This window comes from Mesocricetus auratus, unplaced genomic scaffold (assembly GCF_017639785.1).
Source record: "Mesocricetus auratus isolate SY011 unplaced genomic scaffold, BCM_Maur_2.0 Super-Scaffold_100008, whole genome shotgun sequence".
Taxonomy (NCBI): Eukaryota; Metazoa; Chordata; class Mammalia; order Rodentia; family Cricetidae; genus Mesocricetus; species Mesocricetus auratus.
The window spans coordinates 17429737-17450862 of record NW_024429192.1 but is presented as its reverse complement, the minus strand read 5'-3'; the positions used below and the strand labels follow the sequence as shown (position 1 = coordinate 17450862).

The 21126-nt window shown below is 39.5% G+C and overlaps 1 long non-coding RNA gene across 2 annotated transcripts in view; it reads right to left on the bottom strand.

Moving 5' to 3' along the window:
• Positions 1–18836, bottom strand: part of LOC121141762 — a 45888-nt gene extending 27052 nt beyond the window's left edge. Inside the window, exons 1-3 of one of the 2 annotated variants that reach the window (XR_005878699.1) lie at positions 18789–18836; positions 2253–2369; positions 2072–2114 (exon numbers count right to left, since the gene is read on the bottom strand). This is a non-coding gene — a long non-coding RNA (uncharacterized LOC121141762). The remainder of the gene's footprint in view (positions 1–2071; positions 2115–2252; positions 2370–18788) is intronic. The other variant, XR_005878700.1, reaches the window with a different exon arrangement.
• Positions 18837–21126: the final 2290 nt, after the last annotated feature.

Sequence of the window (21126 nt, the reverse complement as noted above, 5' to 3'; positions counted from 1 at the left end):
TGCATACAAAACAATACTGTAGCATTATTCAGCCATAAAAAAAGAAAATTATTTCTCTTTTGGGAATATGGATACATCATCATTTTAAACAAGATAAACCAGATTCACAAAATAAGTGTTACATGCTTTCTCTCATGTGTGGAAATTGAGGGGGGAGGACAGGACACTTGAAGGCAAATGGACAGAATTAGAAATAATCAGTCTGAGTGAGGTAACCAAGATCCAGAAAGACAAACATAGCTCATAAGTGGATATTACAAGTAAAGTGTAGGATAACCAACCTACAATCCACAGATAACAGAGGGGCCCCAAAGAGGGATGCATGATTTCCCTAGGAAAGGGAAATAGAAGAGATCTCCTGGGTAAACTGGGGCAGATGTGGGGAGGATGGGGTGATGGGAACTTGAGGGGGTGTGCTGGGGAGACTGGGGACAGGACTGAGAAGGAAGTAACAGAAGAGACATTTTGATGGGGGGGGCACATTTCAGGGCTAGGGAGAAACCTGATGCCACAGAGACTCCTAGGATTCCACAAGGATAATCCCAGATAAGACTCCTAACAATAGTGGAGAGGGTGCCAGAACTGGCCTTCCCCTGTGATCAATCAGTGACTACCCTAATTGTCATTGGAGAGCCTTTACCCAATAACTGATGGAAGCAGATGCAGAGAGTAACATCCAAGCACTGGGCTGAGCTCTGGAACTCCTCCTCCTGAAGAAAGAGGGGAGGGATGGAGAGGGTATCAAGGTCATGACAGAGGAACCCACAGAGGCAGCTGTCCTGAGCTCCTGGGAGCACATGGACTCTGAACCAACAGTTAGGGAGCCTGCATGGGACCAATCTAGGCCCTCTGAACGCATGTGACAGTTGTGTAGCTTGGTTTGTTTGTAAGGCTCCTAAAAGGGAGATCAGGACCTGTCCCTGGCACTTGACTTTTGGGAGCCAGTTCCCCATGTTGGATTGCCAGCCTATATGCAGAAGGAGGAGCTCGGTCCATGCTTTATTCAAGACCATGGGAGGCCTGCCCCTTTCTGAATGATGGAGGAGTGGATGGGGAAGGGGATAGATGGAAGGGGGGAGGAGAGAAGGGAGGGAAAACTGTGGTCAATAAGTAAAATAAATGAAAAATGTTAATTAATTTTAAAAATTAAGGGGCAAGAAAAGTTCTCAACTCAGTATATATCAGCATTGTGATACCATAGTCAGAGAAAAACACAAGAAAGAAAAAAAAATCACTGGACCAAGTCTATGGGCATCAATGCAAAACCACTCAAAATAATTAACAAACCAAATCAACATTGTGTTAAAAAGATTAACACCACAGAAGGTGAGGTTGATTGCTGGCATTTAAGGTTAAATTAAAAATCAGTCAATACAAGTCACATTAACTGGGTAAAAAATGAAAGAAACCCTGCAATCCTCCTTTGCGTACATACTCAGAGGACTGAAAACCATTATCATAGAGATATCTCAGTTCCTTGTTCTCAACAGCATTGTTCACAATAGCAAGTTCTAGAAATAACCAAAAGACCCATCAAAGGAATGCTAAGAAGGCAATACATGGGTGTAGCTATGTGTATAATGAAACGCTATGTCCTTAACAGAGGAAATTCAGGCAATTGCACCAAGGATAAATCCAGAGAATGTTGTAAAATAAAGAAGTTTAACCTATAGAAATGGAGTGGAAAGGTGGTTACTGGGCTTGTATGGTAAAGAAGATGGGAGGGTTTCGGTCAGATGGCTTAAAAAAAAAGAAGTCTGCAATAAGATAAATAAGTTCTGAAAACATTGTAAAATTTGATTTTTAGAGTTAATAATGTATCATAATAGTGAAATTGATGAAAGTAGGTATTGAATGTTCTCACAAAAAATAGTAATTATACATGATAAACATATTAATTACAGTAACCACTCCACAAAGTATACAAATGCAAAACCCCATCACAGGCCATGAGTAGTGGTATATATACATCTATAATCCCAGTCTCTGGGGGGTGGAGGCAAGACAATCAGCAGCTCAAAGACAACCTAGACCACATGAGACTCTACTTTTAAAAAAAAAGGAAACAAACCTGAACTGACATGGCGTGATGGTAGACACCTGCAACCCAGCACCTGGAAGGCAGAGGCAAGTAGATCTGTGTGTGTTTGAGGCCATTCTGGTCTACACAGCAAGGTCATGCCAGTCAGGGCTACATAATGAGACCCTGTCTCATCAAAAAGCAAGGAAGAGTAGCTAGAAAGTTTTCTCACTGGTTAAGGACCTGGGTTCCATCTCCAGCACCCACATGACGACTCACAACTGTCTGTAATGCTAGGTCCGGTGGATCCTATGCCTTCTTTTGGACTCCATGAGTACTTCCAGGTGTGCTATGTAGACATACATAAAGGCAAAACACAGACATAAGAATGAATACATCTTTAAAATGAATATATACAACTTGATTACATGTAATTTCATTTTTAATAATATTAATACACATAAAACTTTAAAGAAACTAGGGAAAAGGAAACTTCTCATAATAAACTATCTTGTACCTTTACCTAGTATCATACTTAATAAAACATGAGCTGCTTTCACTTTAACATTGAACAATGCAAGGACTTCTGCTACTGCTTTTTTATTTGTTGCTGTTCATATTATATTTACAATTCTAACCAGTTCAATAAGGCATAAAAATTAGAAAAGAATGATCTTAAGTTTTCCATGGTGAAAAGAAAGAAGAAATAAATCAGCTTCTACTCGCTGGTTATATGATCTTGTAGGAGAGAAATTCTTAGGAATGCACTAAAACTAATAAAATTAAAATAGTTGCAAAATACACATTCAATATATTGAACAAAAAAATTGTTTTATAACCATGTAACAGCAATAAACAGTAATCCAATATTGAAATTGTGGAAATTCCATTTATATTAACAAGAAATTGAATGGAGCAACTGGGAGTCATTTTACTCCCAAAGCAACACTTGTCTATCAAAAACGCTAAAGCATTGCTGAGGAAAACTAAGCAACACCTAAATAAGTAAAAAGGCATCCTGTGGCTCAGGTTACAACATTAAGATGCCAATGATCCTTAAATTGAACTTCAAATTCAGTATAATTACTATAAAACCTCAACATAGTTTTATAGAAACAAAACTACCCTAAGTTTTACATGGAAATATAAATCTCCTCCCCATAATCTAGCCAAAAAGAATTCTGAAAAAATTTACAATAGGGCCTGAAGAGATCTCTCAGGGGTTAAGAGCAGTGGTTGCTCTTACGAGGACCTGGGTTCATGCCCAGAGCCCATATAATGACTCACAACTACCTGTGGCCCCAATGCTAGGGAAACCAATGCCCTCTTCCGACCTCAATAGGCACCACACATATGTAGTACACAGACATATCTACCACAGGAATACAACCAGGATATAAAATGATGCATAAATGTTCATAGGTGTGTGGGTTAAAATCAGGGTTTCAATTAGGTTCCATTGGTCTACCTGTCTATTTTTGTGCCAATACCAAGCTGTTTTCAGGACTATAGCTCTATAATAGAGCTTAAAGTCAAGTATGGGGATGCCTCCTGAAGTTCCTTTATTGTATAGGGTTGTTTTTTGGCTATCCTGGGCCTTTTGTTTTTCCATATAAAGTTTATTAATGTTCTTTCAAGGTATGTGAACAATTGTGCCTGAATTTTGGTAGGGATTGCATTGAATCTGTAGACTGCTTTTGGCAAGATTGCCATTTTTATTATGTTGATCCTACCAATCCAAGAGCATGGGAGATCTTTCCATTTTCTGGTATCCTCTTTGATTTATTTCTTTAAAGACTCAAAGTTCTTGATATACAGGTCTTTCACCTCCTTGGTTAACATTATCCCCAGATATTTGATGCTGTTTATGGCTATTGCAAATGGTGATATTTCTCTGATTTCTTTCTCAGCCACTTCATCATCTGTATATAATAGGGCCACTGATTTTTTTTTTAGTTAACCTTGTATCCTGCCACTTTGCTGAAGGTGTTTAACAGTTCTAGGAGTTCCCTTGCGGAGTTTTTCGGGTCACTTATGTAAACTGTCATATCATCTGCAAATAGTGAAAGCTTGACTTCTTCTTTACCTATTTGTATCCCCTTGATCTCCTTTTGTTGTCTTATTGCTGTAGCTAGAACTTCAAGTACAATATTGAAGAGACATGGAACTGACTTCACAGACCCAAGAAGCCCATGTCAGTAGCCTCCAGACCATTGAACCAGAAGCCTGCAGTACAGGCCTATTCTCCATCTGCTTCTGCTAATAAAGTCTTATTGGAACAAGCAAAAAAAAAAAAAGGATGCATAAAACTCAGCAAAAAGGTAACGAATGTGAAGATGAGCAAAAGACATGGAAAATACCAAACCTAAGATACCTGCATGGCAGATAACCACATGAAAAGACACTCAGTGGCACTGCCAGTAGGTAAATACAAAAGAAATGACTACAATATAAAAGACAAACAGTAGTAAGCAATATCAGTTGTATGTAGACAGATTGGCGCCTTCACAAACTGGTGCTAGAAATGTAAAAACAGTAGAGCCACTATGACAAAAAACCTAATACAAACCTGCCATGTAATTCAATAATTTCACATGCAGAAATGTACCAATACACAAATGAGAACAGGCCCACATCCATGAATGTACCAATAGACAAATGAGACAGGCCCACATGAGGTTTATGTATGAACGATTACAACAGCATTCTTTTTTTTTTTTTTTTTTTTTGGTTTTTCGAGGCAGGGTTTCTCTGTGGCTTTGGAGGCTGCCCTGGAACTAGCTATTGTACACCAGGCTGGTCTCGAACTCACAGAGATCCGCCTGCCTCTGCCTCCCAAGTACTGGGATTAAAGGTGTGAGCAACCAATACCTGGCTACAACAGCATTCTTAATGGTGGTGAAAATATGGAAACAAACTTTACATTCACCACAGTTAAACACATAGGATGAATGTGTGGAAACTACCTGGAATAGTATTGAGCAACAAGTGGAACAGGCTACTCATGCACATGCCAACAATAAATCTCCAAAGCACGCTAAGAAAAAAAAGTCACATGTGAAAGGCTGGGTATAGGAAGTCTGTTCATCAAGTCACAAAAAGACAAACATGGAATGTACTCACTCATATATAGATATTAGATATAGAGCAAAGGATTACCAGCCTACAATCCACAGCTCCAGAGAAGCTAGGAAACAAGGAGGACTCTAAGAGAGACATATGGGGTCCCCTAAAGAAGGGGAAAGGGACAAGATTTCCTGAGCAAAGTAGGAGCATGGGGGAGGGGAGAGGGAGCTAGGAGATAGAGACAGGGAGAAGAGGAGGGAGGAGGAGGATGTGAGGGAACAGGAAGATTGAGTCAGGGGAAGAAAAGAGGAGAGCAAGAAAAGAGATACCATAATAGAGGGAGTCATTATAGGTTTAAAGAGAAATCTAGCACTAGGGAAATGTCGAGAGATCTACAAGGATGACCCCTACTATCAATCTAAGCAATAGTGGAGAGGCTACCCTAAATGCCCTTCCCCTATAATGAGATTGATGACTATCTTATGTGCCATCTAGAGCCTTCATCCAGTAGATGATGGAAGCAGAAGCAGACACCCACAGCTAAACACTGGGCTGAACTCCTAGAATTCAGTTGTAGAGAGGGAGGAGCGATAAGCAAAGGGTTCAAGACCAGACAGAGGAAACCCATAGAAACAGCTAACCTGAACAAGGGGGAGCTCACAGACCCCAGACTGACAGCTGGGAAACCAGCATAGGACTGAACCAGACCCCCTGAATGAGGGTGTCAGTTAGGAGGCCTGGGGAGTCTAAGGGACCTCTGGTAGTGGAGCAGCACTTATCCCTAGTATACAAATGAACTTTGAGAGCTCATTCCCCAGAGAGGGATACTCTCTCAGCCTAGACACACTGGAGAGTGCCTAGAGCCTACCCCAAATGATGTGACAGACTTAGATGATCCCCGATTGGAGACATCACCCTTCCTGGGGAGAAGAAGGAAAATGGGATGGGGGTTGGTGAGGGCATGGGAGGATGGGAGGAAGATGGAAATGGGATTGATATATAAAATAAGATTGCTTCTAATTTAAATTTAAAAAATCTAGGGGAAAAAAGAAAGTCTATTCACAAGACAAGTCCAGAGAAAGCAAATATAGACAAAAGCAAAGCAGGCCTGCCTAGGTTAGGAGGGCAAGCGGGATTGTGCTCTGAAAAAGAACCAAGAATCTTCATGGAGCAGGGGAAATGTTTCCCACTTGGTCTGTAAGGACTGTGGCAAAACCATCACTGGAGTTTACACTTACAATGGATGACTTTTATGTTGACCAAATTAAAAGTTCATTAAGTTGATGAAAAAGTAAAAATCATAAGACATACATGCTAGATATAAATTTTACTCAAAGAAGTGGTCCTCATGGGCCGCCACACAGAAACAGTCACCTCCTGTCCTAAATTGGCTTTTTTGTTGCTGTAATAAAACTGACCAAAGGAGTTAAAGCATGTTGCACCAAGCCTAATGGCTTGAGTTCTATTCTCAGCATCTACATGACACAGGGAGAGAAACAACATCTGCAAATTATTCTCTGACTTCTCCAAGCATACCATTGCACATGTGTGCCCTTCTCCAATAAACAAACCATAACACATGTAAAAATGTAATAAAAATTAACAGGGGAAATGTGAGTACTCACTAGAGAACACAAGAGTTTATTAAACTATTTCAAAACAGCTATGGTGACCTGCATTCCAGCCTGGGAGCTCAACCACAGAGAAGCAACTCCAGATTCTACCACTATAAACACCTCTATACAACACTAGACAAGGGATTTCAGAACACATTCCTTCCTCCCAAGGCATAACAAAGAGAAGTGTGTCAGTTGCAGCTCTTGAAGACACTGATGTTGATGATGTGCTTAATTTGGAATCTAGATATAAGATGGAACCTCTGCTTATATATCTTCTTGTATGTATGTCTTCCTGTATCTGGGCCCTTTAAAACAATAATTCAGAAATGGGAAAGTTGACACTGAAAGTCATATTCTTTGAGCTTATGTTTTGTCATTATAGAACGGAATTTCTTTTTTAAAACTATGTTGCTTACTTTGGATATACCAATATTTTAAGGTTGCCTCCTTCACACTGAAAAAAAAAGCAAAATGATCACTTAATCAAAATTTGTATCTGCTTGGGACAGTGTCTCACAAGAAGCTTGAGATTAAAAAAGAAACAATGGGAGGCAGGAGAAGGGTTAATAGGGAAGAAAGAGGGATGAGAGACAATTAACAACCAGGTTATTTAATGAAGTCTCGTGTAAACCTTGGTTGCCTCTCCTGATTAAGAGTGGGGCTTTATTGCTGAAGACACTGCACACTTACGGCATGGGACTCTGAAGATTCAAATTGGATCTGGCCTTAAAGTCTGTCTCCTGTGGTCTACCTCCCATGGTTCCAAAAATATTATGCAAGCTGCCAAGAGATGGAAGTGATTCAACCATCCTACCCAGCTGCAACACTTATGAGCCAAGATAATAGAATGGCAAGATATGTATAAAGGTACAATAATTGTCACTCACATGTCAGTAGCAACCAACAGATGTCTAATTGGACTTTAAGCCCACTCAACAGGAGAGAAATCATGCCTGGTACTGGAAACTGAATCAGCTTCCTAGGGCTAGTGAGGGCACATCATGAACTTCAGAAAAGAATATACTACTGTCATTTGCTAGACCAAAAGTTCTTTACTACAATCTAATCTGTCCTTAGACCCATAGATAAGAGTAGTTATCCACCCCCTTGCCCCCCACCCTACCTCCCCACCCCGTCAAAGACTACCACTCCTCTGTTTACAGTAAGTGGAGACCATCTTAGAAGTCCACAACTGGACACAATGTAGAGATCAACAGAATGTGGTGGGCCCATCCCGAACAAATACATCTATATCACAGCTCATGAACCTATGGCTCAGGGCACATCACGGAAGAGAGAATAGAAAGATAATAAGAACCAGAATACTCCCCTATCAAAAAAGGCAACTGTGAAACAGTATCTCCTAAAAATGGATGAATAAACAAGATGGGAACAATGAGAATACCAAAGACATGGAAGGGGGGGATTCCACAGGGTCCCACCCACAGATTTAAAAAAAGCCTACCAATTAATTAATGCTGAAAGAAGGAAAACAGCCTCTCCCAGGGATAAGCCCCCCTTATTGGTTGCCCACTGTGGAGTGGTCAACCTCAAAATCATTCACACACAAAACAACAAAACCGAACTCAAGAAGTACTTAAATATATTTCTACATGCACAAACATATATGTGTAATATTAATAGGCAAAGAAAAAGAAGATATCAACTGGAGAGTGGGGGTCATGGGAGAGGTTTGCGGGCAGGTAGCTCAGAGGGGCTACGTGGAGGAAAGAGGGAGAAAGTTATACAATTCTATTCCAATTTAAGACAAACATTTAAAATAAAAATTGTAAAAGAAGGAATAAAACTCTGAGTTTCCATTCATTACTAGAGTATATTAGTTATGGATTGCAACCTTTTCATTAATCAATTGTTATATTAATCATTTTATTCTTTTTTCTCTTCTAATGGAATAATGACACTGTTTTACTACTGAAGCAGAGAAATCAATGCAGTCTCTAACACCTTCAACTTTGTAAACAGTTCTTTTCTGATCTATTCAGTTTCTCCTCCCGTAAGCCACAGAGTTAACTGTCAAGTGCAGTATTTACATCCCAGCTTGTCATCCTATCATGCCTAGAATCCTTCTTCCTGAAAGATCTGTATCACTCCACCCTATCTGCTTGTTAATTTTCCATTGACTTTCACCAGAGGATATGAGGGTAGTCAGTCATGCCTTGGTGGATCTCCTGCCTTCAAAAAACATTCATACTTACTGATATTAAGAAGAAACTATCTAATTTCTTTATGGTCAATAATAATCATCACCACAGATCAAAGGACTAAAGGTACTAGAGAAAGTCCTTTGCCTGTTGGTTTTCCGATCTTAATAATCCAGAATGCCAGGATCAGCTTTGCAGGCAGTGGAGCCATTGCTGTATTTTAGGTAGAATCATTCCTCCCATGGAGACAAAGCCTCATCTAGTATGACTCAAATTTTTGTAAAAGAAAACCCAAATATTTAAGCTCATTAATTGATTTCTCTGATGGACATAATGAAAGGATTTACATCTATTTCAATCCATTTATTCCCCAAATTGAATATTGGAAATAAGAGAAAAAGTACTGTATCATCAACCAGTTTGGAACATACACTGTGTACTAGAAGAACAGTAAACATATAGATGTTGGTCTATAGCCAGCACAATAGAAGAATGTCCAAAAGCCATTTCTCATATGAAGCCAGCTGCTTCAGTGTGAGGAAATGTGGCTTGAATGATGAACTGTGAGAATGAGCCCACTACTATGCTTCACTCTCTGTAAAATGAGAACTTGGCCAGAGGCAATGTTGTATGGACTGCAGTAACTAGTAACACACTCATCAAGTTCATGAGCAGTAGTTTCCATAGAAGTATTTCAGGGAAAAAAATGTAAGTGTGTGTTCACTGTAAAACTCTGCTCTGCTAAGAATAAATACTAGCCCTTCCATGACATACACAGTCCTTGTCACCAGATAACTAACTGATGAAAGCTCTCAGGAGAGGCTGTCCTGAGAGGAGCTTGTGTTTGTCTCTGATGTGAACAGATTGGACAGATAATAACCAGTGTCTAAAACTAAATGAGCTTAAAGGAGTTGAAATCCACATTGCCCAGCCTATATATAACCTCTGCTTGCATCACCATGGCTACTTTGTTTATGATCCCTCCAGCAAAAACAGGGGTGGCAAGGTTAGGAGGTTGACTCATGTCCAGAGAACAGGTCATCTTTACCACCTACTATGATGATTTTCCTCTGTCTGAGTTGCTCTTTGGTGATCATTCACAAAGGACACTCACTCTGATAGACTTCCCTCAACATCTATGTCATTGGTTTTCCAGGCATATGTCTTCCAAACCTTTAACCTCATCAAGGCGAACCATCTGAAGCCATGAAATAATGTAGGTCTTTACATCCTGCCATCTGACCTCCCTCAGGGGAAAAAGAAAATGACGAAAATGCAAAAAGCTCGCCAACTGACATAGTGCCATGACAAAGTGAGTCTATCATGATGTAGTCATCTTTGGTTGATGTCAGCAGAGTGCGAAGAACCCTGTAATTGATGATGGGTGTTTTCCACTAGGTCATCAACACTGACAGCAAACTGTTGCTGTAAAAGGAGTTTGAAGCATGGTTATCGGCATAGTTGCATATGAAACAAGCTTAAACCTTTGGAGTGCCTGTTTGGCCCAATGACTTATTTTGAGAAGTGCCTTGACTATGGGCCAAGTTGCCGTGGAATCCGAGGTTCACATCATAAGTTGGTGTCCCAGTTTATGGAAACTCAGGTTCCATGATAGCTCACTGGTCACAATTGTGCTGCTTCTCAAAACGAGAGCTATCTACAGGAGGTAGGTTAGTTTTGTTTTAAAAACCCGAGAGTTGGTGTGCTGTAGTTTATCTAGAGGGTTCTGCAAAAGATGCCATAGAACATTAGGTCACAACTCCTTTTGGGGATCAAATGACACTTTCAGAGGGGTTGCCTATGGTCATTAGAAAACACAGATATTTACATTGCAATTCATATAAGTAACAAAATAATGGTTATGAATTACCAACCTGGGAGGTCACCACAACATGAGGAACTGTATTAGTGTGTTAATGTATTGCAGCATTAGGGAAGTTGAGAACCACTGCCAGAAAACAACCGTCTGCCACTCACACATCAACTGCTATCACATCACATCTAGATTTCCACAAGGGACAGACCAGCTTACACAGTGATCTAGGCTTGTTATGAGAATTTCCTTGCAAGTTATCTGACTGATGGATTAGAATATCATAGATGAATGGATATGTTGCCTGCAGCACCTAGATGTGCTGTGCCATTTCTATTTCTTCAAGACAGAAGAAAATACCATAAAGAAGCCTGACAGTCCTCTTGGAACACAATACAGAAACATCTCAGAACAGTACACCTTTGGAAATTTTACTATGATTTTAGATTGATTCTTGTAGGATTTGTCACCCACCCTGTGTCACGTGTGTATTTCACCAAAATGTGTAGTCAGTAATACTGGTATGTTTGCAAGCATCTTGTCTCATGATGGTTGAAAGCTTGGTCTTTAGTGTGGCAATGTTCAGAGGTGGTGAAGCATAGAAGTCATGAAGCCCTTGAAGGACACACTTGCAAAGCCTTAGCCTAATTCCTGGGGGATACCAGTTTCTCTCTGGATTCCCGTCACACTAGACAATGAATTTTTCTCCAATGTGCACCCACAACCCTGACATTTGCCACAAGGATCTCATGAGAGCCAAGCAGAAGCTACTGCCAAGTGCTTCAGCCTCCAGAACTGAGAGGTAAAAAATCCTCTCCTAGTCCATAAAGTACCCAGCCTCAAGAATTTTGTTATATAGTAACATTAAGTTGATTAACGCAACTACTTCTGATATGGTCGCCCAGTTTACATGGCACAACCAATGGAATTGTTTGATATAAGCTCTGTGGAATGAATTCCTACAGACAAGGTTATTATGTAAGATGGACAGGAATGTCCCTGGAAAAGACAATAAAGGTATATTGCTATCCTGTCCAGACACTGTAACCAGTTTATTCTAGCTTTAATAATAGTTCTAAATAAAGGCTTGTTTTTCTAGTTAATAACTACATATTGGGTGTAAAGAGATAGGTTGGCTTACTCCAGGAAAAAGAGGTAAAAAAATATGTTTGAAATGGCAGAGTTGATTGAAATCAATGCCTGTTGAGTGTGTATAATATAGATGAGTTAAATTATCACATTTCAGGAATCACCATCCTTCATTTTCAAGCCTTTCTGAAAGCTTTAAATTTTATTTAAATTAGAAACGATCTTATTCTACATATCAATCCTATTTCCCTTTCCCTCCCATTCCCCCAAGGGAGGGTGAGGCCTTCCATGAGAGATCATCAAAGTCTGTCAAGTCATTTGGGGCAGGGTCTAGGCCTCTTAAGTATTTCTCAGCTATCTCCATCTACAACCACCCTCCTTGTCAAACTCTTTCTTTACCATTCCTATTCTTTTATCCTCAAGTTCATTTTTATCTTTTTTTTTAATTTTTATCTTCACTGTATACAGAGTTCATAAGATTAGAAGGTTCTCAAAGGTCAAGAGTGATGTATTTATTCCCAACTCGGGGTACCTTACATAGCATCGTTCCTAATTAGTAAGAAAGTATTTGTTAGTCTACCATGTCCACAGCCTATAATGATTACGACAAAGACATACCAAGTGGAAACAACCATGCTTTGTCCAGGAAACTTGCAGAAACAATAAGTAATAGCTTAGCTATAGATACGTGTTACAGCATCTCCTCTGAGATTCACCACACACACAGAATGCCTCATCGTTTTCCACAGACCTTGAAATACCAATAAAGCTCCACAAACAAGCTTTTGTCTGATCCTGGGATTCACTGAAGATTAGCGGGCTCGGATATCAGAAAGGAGCTGGATGTCTGAGCCTTTGTTCCAACCGAGAAGTCTTTATTATTAACTCAAAGATACCTCATTGATTTCTCTTCTGCATCATAATTCTCCTAGCTAATATTGACTTTCATCCTTGGCTTCATATGCACACTTACATTCCGTTAAATCAATTTCTGGCCAGAATTTTGTCACATAACCTCATCTGTAGATGAGGCTAGTGAAAACTGCCTGCCTGTGTGCTCAGGAAAAAAAATAAAAGCAACAGAATGAGAATGGATAAAAAGTAGCACTATTGTGAGTAAAGGGTTAGAAAATTTGGCTGTGTTATTTTTGTGATTTTTTATGTAGTCAATGTATGCAGTATGATAGCTTGTTGTGTGCACAATCTTACAGTTGAGATTATCAACCTGACCAAGCTCAATAATGTAGCTGTATGTTTGCATGTGCATATGGAAAAGGGGTGGAAAATACACTCTCTTGGCAGATTTATTGTTGTTGTTACTAATTAATGTAGACTGGCTCTAGACTTATTCATACTACGTTTCTGCAAGTGTGATCTACTTTCTCTATTTTATAGCTACAGTCTTTTCTGGATGTATTATTAGATTCTACGGACACTTGAGATCATATAGCATCTTTCTGTCTATGCTATTTGGCTTAGTATAACATGCTCCTGCTTTTCCTGTGTTGACACGAAAAATGACACTATCTCTATTATAAATTACCTAATATTATGTATGTAAACTTATGTCACTATTTCTTCATGCATGCATGGAAATTTAGATCACTCCATGACTTGTCTACTATGAATAATGCTGCAGCAGACAGATAACTGCAGATCCTTGTTTGAGGCGCTGGTTTCATATTAGGTATAGGTTCTGCTGGGGTATAGAGTCATTCTTTTTTCAATTTTCTGAGAAAATGCTGTACTGGTTTCCATAACAGACATCCCACTTACACTCCCACCAAGAGTATGCATGTTCCTTTCCCTCCACAGTCTCACCAGCCCTTGCTATCTTTTTATATAATTTTCATTGTACATGGTACTATGTCTCATGGGACAGTTTTACACAAGTATACATTATATGTTGGCTACTTTTTACCCCACTGCACTCCCAATAGTCTCATTTGTTCCCTTTCTCAATTTCACTTCTCTGTTTGTGTACCATATACATAACTGATTTTCTATGTCTATATAGCACCTAGTAACCACAAATTAGAAAAAAATGAGAAATGTATCTTTCTGAGTCTGATGGAATTTGGTTAATAAGTATGCCCAGTTGCATCCATTTCAGGGATGGTCCTGGGAATAGAAGGAACATCTCTTTTATCATTTTGACAAGTCATCCTAACTTTCAATGTGTTCTTCATTTGCTTTCCCTAATGAACAACAATCCTAAGCACCTGTCATAAATTGGAATGTTTTCTATTTTAATTTTGGATAGATGATTACTGTCAAGAAGAAATGCCACTGATCAAAAGTCTCCTATGGAAGGAGAGTCTGGAACCAGATGGCTTCACAGCTGAATTCATTCAAACATTCACAGAAAAACATATCAATTCTCCTTAACCTTTATAAAATTTAGAATAGGTTTTACTTCTCAACTCATCTGTGATGATACCACCATCATGAGCACCACAATAGAAGAAAACTATGAACTAATTTCTTTAATAAACATTGATTAAAAACAATTGTCAATAGAATACTATGTATACCATGACAACATATTCATAGAGGTGTAATAGTCACACTTAATCCTGGAGGGAAACAACAGTCACCTAACTGGATTTTTAAGGCCTGCTCAGCAAGGAGGAATTCAAACCAGTTTAGCCAACAACCTGTGGCTGGTAAGATCAAGGATTGCTATTGTCAGTTTCCTAAACCAACATAATTTTCCCTGTCTTCTAAATATTTATCCTTATATACATAGGTAATGTAGCTCTCACCCCTAAATAAAGAAGCCTCTTTTGGGGGCAGACAGAGACCATTACAGAAAGCTACAACTGGTTAAAATGAGACAGTAGGGTGCCCAGACACAATTAATACATTTACAACACAATTTCTACACATAAGACTCAAGGAACGTCACAGAAGAGGGACATAAAGATTGTAAGAGCCAAAGGGCCAAGATTCTGCTATGAGATATGTAGTCTCTTGCTTGGGGTCAAGGAAGTGAAGTGGGAGTTGTGGGAAGGAGTAGAGTATGAATATGATCAAAACATGTTTTATGAAATCTCTAAGAATAACATATGTGTATATAAGAGTGCATCTAAGGAATTATACATGATGACCAAGTATAATTGATCTCTGTTACACAAGATTTGTTTAATGTTTAAAAATTAATGGGTGGCATGCCATCCATTAACAGAGTAAAAGTTTTAAGCCACAGGATCTACCAACATGCTCAGGAAGCATTCTTATGTAATGATTAGTCTATATCCTGTATTATGAGAATGGCAGTAGCGGTGGCCCAGTCACCTCAGCTGAACTACTAGCATCTACAACAGCCCTCTTTCGAAACCACACTCTGAAGTACTAAGCATTATGACTTCAACACTCAGAGGATTGTGGGGAAATGGGGGCAGGAGACAGTGCATTGTTACAGTTCAACTCATACATAACAAATGGATAAATAATTGCCCCAAAACAAGCTGGTTGGAGTGACAATGCTCAAAAGTAGACAGAATAACAAAATTGTAAGCAAATAAATTGTTGAAAAGTAAACCCACTGAATAGTAGAGACAGGGGAGATGAGAATGAGAAGAAATAAGAGCCATTATAAAGGGATTTTATCAGTACTGTCAGTGGACACAAGGGGCTCATTCTGCTTGAACTTCCAGAAAGGTATATAGAAAGTTTTCAAAACCATACCCTAGATGGCTGAAGACCAGAGTATGATAGATACATTAGTCCCTACCCAGGGATGGTGATTTCCTAACCCTGAAATGCCTTTTTCAGATGGAACCAGCTGAGCCCTGAGTTCATACACTCCTTGGGACATCCAGAGCACCAAAGGCACTCTCAGGCAAAAGCTAAGCCTTGCGGTAAGACTCCATCAGCTTGAAGTGAAATCTCCATCGCTGCTCTAGCGCCACCTCCATCTCCAGGTTTCTCGGCTTCCTTCAGAATCTTCTGGCCCACACTCATACCATCGTTCATGTGAAAGCATGCCTTCATTCATGTCTAAGATACTATGAAATGTCTAGGAATTTCTCACAAAAGAACAAATACTATGTGATTACACTAGTATGAAATATCTAGTGTTATCAAACTCATGAAGATAAGAGGTAGCATGGTAATTGGTGAGACCTGAGGGAAAGGGGACAATGGAGAGGTCTTTGTTAACAGGAATAAAGTGTTTATTTAGGATGGTGTTGAGGAATATTATTTTAAGATGTGTTACATTCGTATGCAAAGATGTGTTGCATTCTTTTATGTTGCATTTGTTTAACTCTGTAAAACCATGTTACTTTGCCTGTCTAAAACACCTGATTGGTCTAATAAAAAGCTGAATGGCCAATAGGTAGGGAGAAGAAATAAGCCAGGTTGGTGGGCAGAAAAAGTAAATAGGAGAAATCTAAGGAAGAGAATGAGGATCAAGAAAAGGAGAAGAAGATGAGGATGCCAGGGGCCACCTACCCAGCCACACAGCCAGTAAGAAGGAAAGAAAAATACATAGGATAAAGAAAGGTAAAAAGCCTAGAGGTAAAATGTAGTTAAAGAAAAATGGAATAATTCATGTTAGAAAAGCTAGCTAGAAACAAGCCAAACTAAGGCTGGGCTCATAAATAAGAAAAAGTCTCCATGTATTTATTTGGGAGATGGGTGGCAGAACCCCAAAGAGTTTTTAAAAAACTACAGGAGGGAGCAAAAACTCTGGAGATGGTGATGGGTGGTCAACAGCATGAATTACCTTGTGCCACTAAAGTATGCCTTAAAATAGTTAAAGTGATAAACTTTGTTATTTATGTTTGACTGCAATTAAAAAGAAATTAATGTTTTAAACTCTTGAGTTCATTTGACTTTACCAAATTTTTTCTCAATATATGTTTTTATTTAAATTAGAAATATGCATGCTTCACATGTCAATCCCAGCTCCCTCTCCCACCCCTCCTTCCTTGTCCCTCCACCAGCCCCCACCTAATCCCCACATCATTCCCCAAGGAGGGTGAGGCCCTCCTCAGGGGATCTCCAGAGTCTGTCATTTCATCCACAGCAGGACCTAGGCCCTTCCCCATGAGTCCAGGCTGAGAGAGTATCCTTCCATGTGGAATGGGCTCCCAAAGTTTATTCATACGCCATGGACTTTAACAAAATTTTTATGGGGGCTGGAAAGACAGTTCAGTAGTTAGGTACACTTAATGTTCTTTGGGAAGACCTGAGTTTGGCACTCAGTGTCCACATGTAACTCTAGCTCCATTAGACCTGGTACCTCCGGACTCTACAGGCACCTGCACTCCACACACACAAATATATGTAATCGACCTTTTAAATGTGTCAAATTAAGTCTTCTCCCTACTCTCGCTCTTTCTTCCCTTTTATAACCCTCTCATCTTTTTTTTTCTCATCATTCTGGGCACAGTAAATTCTGCATCTTCCACTACAGACATAAATATTTTCTAAGTAAAACTCCTTCCAGGTATGAATAATTCTGATGGTTATCATTTAGAAATAAAACTATCTCCTTAAGTTGAATTACCTTTCTGAGTTGGAAAGGGGGCCAAAAGTATCTCAGATTAAAGTACAAGTATGTAGATACATCTTTTTTCTAGAAAGAATGAGATGAGAGTTCTTCAGTTGGATATCCTTCAAGCTCTATGTGTGTTATCTTAATGCAGCTGAAACATGGTAAATGTTGCATGTTACACACTAGCATTTACCATCACTCTGCAGCAAACCCCAGCATAGAGCAATAAGGGGAAGGTTGGAGGGATAAGAGAATAGACCTCAGTATTCTGCCTTCTAAACTAGAGAGTCATTTTTGGAGATCTGAAAACAGTGAACACAAAGAACAGCCACTCCTCGAATTTAATGCTGAACTCCCAGGAGTAGCATACTGTCAGGGTTTCCTCATGTATTATGGAGACAAGTATTGGCAAGCTTCCATAAGATCCATCTAAGCTCTTATCTCCTCACTGTATCAGGTCATGTGACTAATAACTGGATCCTTCCATAGGCTCTTTACCATCCTTTTAGTGATACACTTGGTGACTGAGTTGACTTCCATAAATCTAGTCCCACATTACTGTCCCACTGGGGTTTAGACCATTGATCCCTAATCACCTAACACACTTGTGCATTCAAATTTCATAAAAGCACTTCTTACAGGTACCCTAAAAGCTTTTTTCCGTATCTATATTATAGTCTTCAAAACCCTTTCCCATTCTCAATAACTGAAAATAATTGTCATGCCTTAAAAATGCATCTGTTCTGCATTAACATACTACAGCACGCCCTTAAAGCAGCAAGAATGTACCACAGCTGTTAACAGTTGCTATCATGACTCTTGTTTGTACTGTTATCTATCCATATAGAATTATAAAATCCATTATTTGAAGACTCATTTAAAAATCTAATTAAAGATAGGGGTATATTTGGTAATATGGTTGCCTAATATACAGGAAGCCCTAGGTTCAATTCCCAGCACCATACAAATCACATATGATAGCACATACCTCTAATCCTAGCACTAAGGAGGTATAGACAAAAGAATCAGAAGTTCAAGATCATCTTTTACTTCACAGCAAACTCAAGGCCAAGCTAAGAAACATGAGACTTGGTCTCAAAATCAAAGCTAAATTATTAATGCAAGGGATTGAAACTGCTTATGCAGATAATAAATCTGTTTTTGAGACATGTATTTTCTCAAATATGCAACTGCCTTCAACATTTGGAATTGTGAAACATTTTAAAATACAGCAATTGTTGGGAAGAGGTGGCAAAATGAATTTAAGAGCTGAAAGATGAGGAAGGGTGTAGTGAAATGCTATGTTCTGACCGTGACAAGCTATAGCACTCATGAACTCATAGCAGCTGTGGTTGCCTGCACAAGACCTGAGGAGCTTGGGCCTGTCAGTATTCTGCCAAGCATGTGGAGGGGCTCATTAAGGGTTACCCTTTTGTAGGCTCCAAAGGACGCTGTAACGATAAGCGACAGTTACTGGAAGTAAAACTAAGTATTTATTGTAGAAATTACTCACAAGATACCAAACAAGTAACCCAGATGAGACAAGCAGTTTTCCGCTGCCGAACCAGAAGCCGAACTCCGGGAAAAAAGAGCGAGACTTCCTGTGTGCTGGCTTTTATACCTTCCCCCGTAACACCCCCTAGCCATGCCCAAAAGTGGGCCTGGCTAGTGACGTAGTTCCGCCTACGTACGTATACGTCTTTACGTCCAGCCGTATACGTCTTTAGTCCTGCCTGAAGTGGGTGTGGTTAGCGGTGTGGTAAACCGCCCTTTTATTACCTCATCTGTATGCGCCTCTAATAAGTCACATGTTTAATGGCGGCATACAGACTTCCTCCTACACCCTTCCAGGAGGAACTACTGGTAATTAATAGTTTCAGCAACGTGGTTACTGGTAACTTGCTAATGCTCCAATAAATAATATCCTACCTAGGTTCATGCAAGTAATCCTAATTAAACTCCATGGGACACACACACACACACACACACACACACACACACCCTCAATGCAGGACTTGAAGTTTTTCAACCAGGCTAGAAGCCAGCAAGCCCCACAGCTCCAGCCTCTGCTTCCCTCTGAACTGGAGTTATGGGTGTACATAGAATGTTCTTCTTGTTACCTGGGTGCTAATAGTGGGACTCTAGCTCAAATTATTGTACAGCAAGCATGCTTGACTGTTGAATAATCTCTCCATGACCCTTGATATATAGTCATGCTAGACTTGAATGCATGCAGAGTCCAGGGATTATAGGTGTGAGCCCCTATCACCAGCTCCCACCAAGTGGTTTTTGGATTTGTTGTGTTTAGAAGCTCCATATGTCAACAACAACAACAAAAAGATGGTTTATTATGACGCATGTAATGGTTTAATGAACTTAAAGCTGACACTGCCCTTGCATTATTTTGTATTCTAATTGTTGTTGTTTCTGTTTTGGTGTTTTTCTGGGTATGTTGAGTTCATTCAAATTTTGTTTTTCAACATATAGATCATATATTAACACATTCTCTAGATATTAGCTCAACAGTGAGAAAGCCATAAACCCATACGTTCTCTGTAACAATACCCACTTCACTGTGAAACTATGTATCGTAGTGTTTGATTACAATTCCAAAAAGAAAGGGATACTGTAGAAATAATGGTTTTGGATCTTAAAGTTAAATGAAATCATGAGGAAAAATGGTTTAGTAGTAAGGACTTTGAACATAATGGGAAAGGTGATATTCTACATGTCCTTTTCTTTCCAAATGCTAGAAGCTGTTCTCTCAGTCATGGTATTATGAACTTAATAATGGTGTGTGATAGTTTGATCACTCCTTGGTTTCAAGAGAAGACACAGTCTTAAGGACAATATCACTACTTGAACAAAAAAAAAGTAATCAGTGAGAAACCATTTTAAAAATGGAAGTGGTTATTTGTCTCATGGTTTCAGAAGGCTTTCAGAAGGTTTTGGTCCATACATTACCTGACTTGATTACTTTGGTTCCAGTACTCCACCAAGACAGAAATGACAGAGAAGGTGTGATGAGGCAAAGCTACCCACTGACAACAGTAAGGAATTGGGGTGAACAAGATAGGTCGACCATCCAAGGGCACATTCCCAGTGACATACTCCCTTCAGTGAGGTCCCATCTCCTGATCGCTAAATCTCCCAAAGCGGCCATCAGATTATGAATCCATCAATAGATCAATCCACTGAATAGATCAGAGCTTACATCATTCATCACTTCCCAAAATCCCCTTCTCGAAAATTTGCATAATAGGCCAAGACCTCAACACATGAGGTTTTTGTTTGTTTCTTTGTTTTGTTGTTGGTGATGTTGTTTTCAGCTTTTTAAGTAAGTGGTTTTATTTTCTTATAGCAAGCTATGCAGTAACAGTAGGACCTATAAATAATTCCTATGTAAGGATAGTTAAAGTTTAAAAGCTACTGAAATATTATTAAAAGTGAAATCAGATGATAGTATAGGATCCTCACACATTGTTTCCAAGTCCTCCATGGGCTGGACTGAAGTCAGAAGCCTGGAGCAGCATGAGTCAGCTAAGGTCAGGAGCCCAAACAGCACTTTCATACCAAAACCATAACATGCACCATGCACCATCTATATAGTCTGTATAGGACACTGACAATCTTCAAAATTAACCAAGCAAAGTCCCAGATCCTCCTCTCCCATCTGTCACACCCAGCCTAGATTTCACCTTGGATTTCTCAACTATGAGCATCCCAGGAAGGGTAGCAGAATACAGGATTTCCTTTCAATGTACTAGGAGATACTCGGGACAAAACATGTCCACATTCTATGGTAGTTAGGCAAATAGTGTAAGACGGGAGAATCAGTCAGCTCTTCCTAG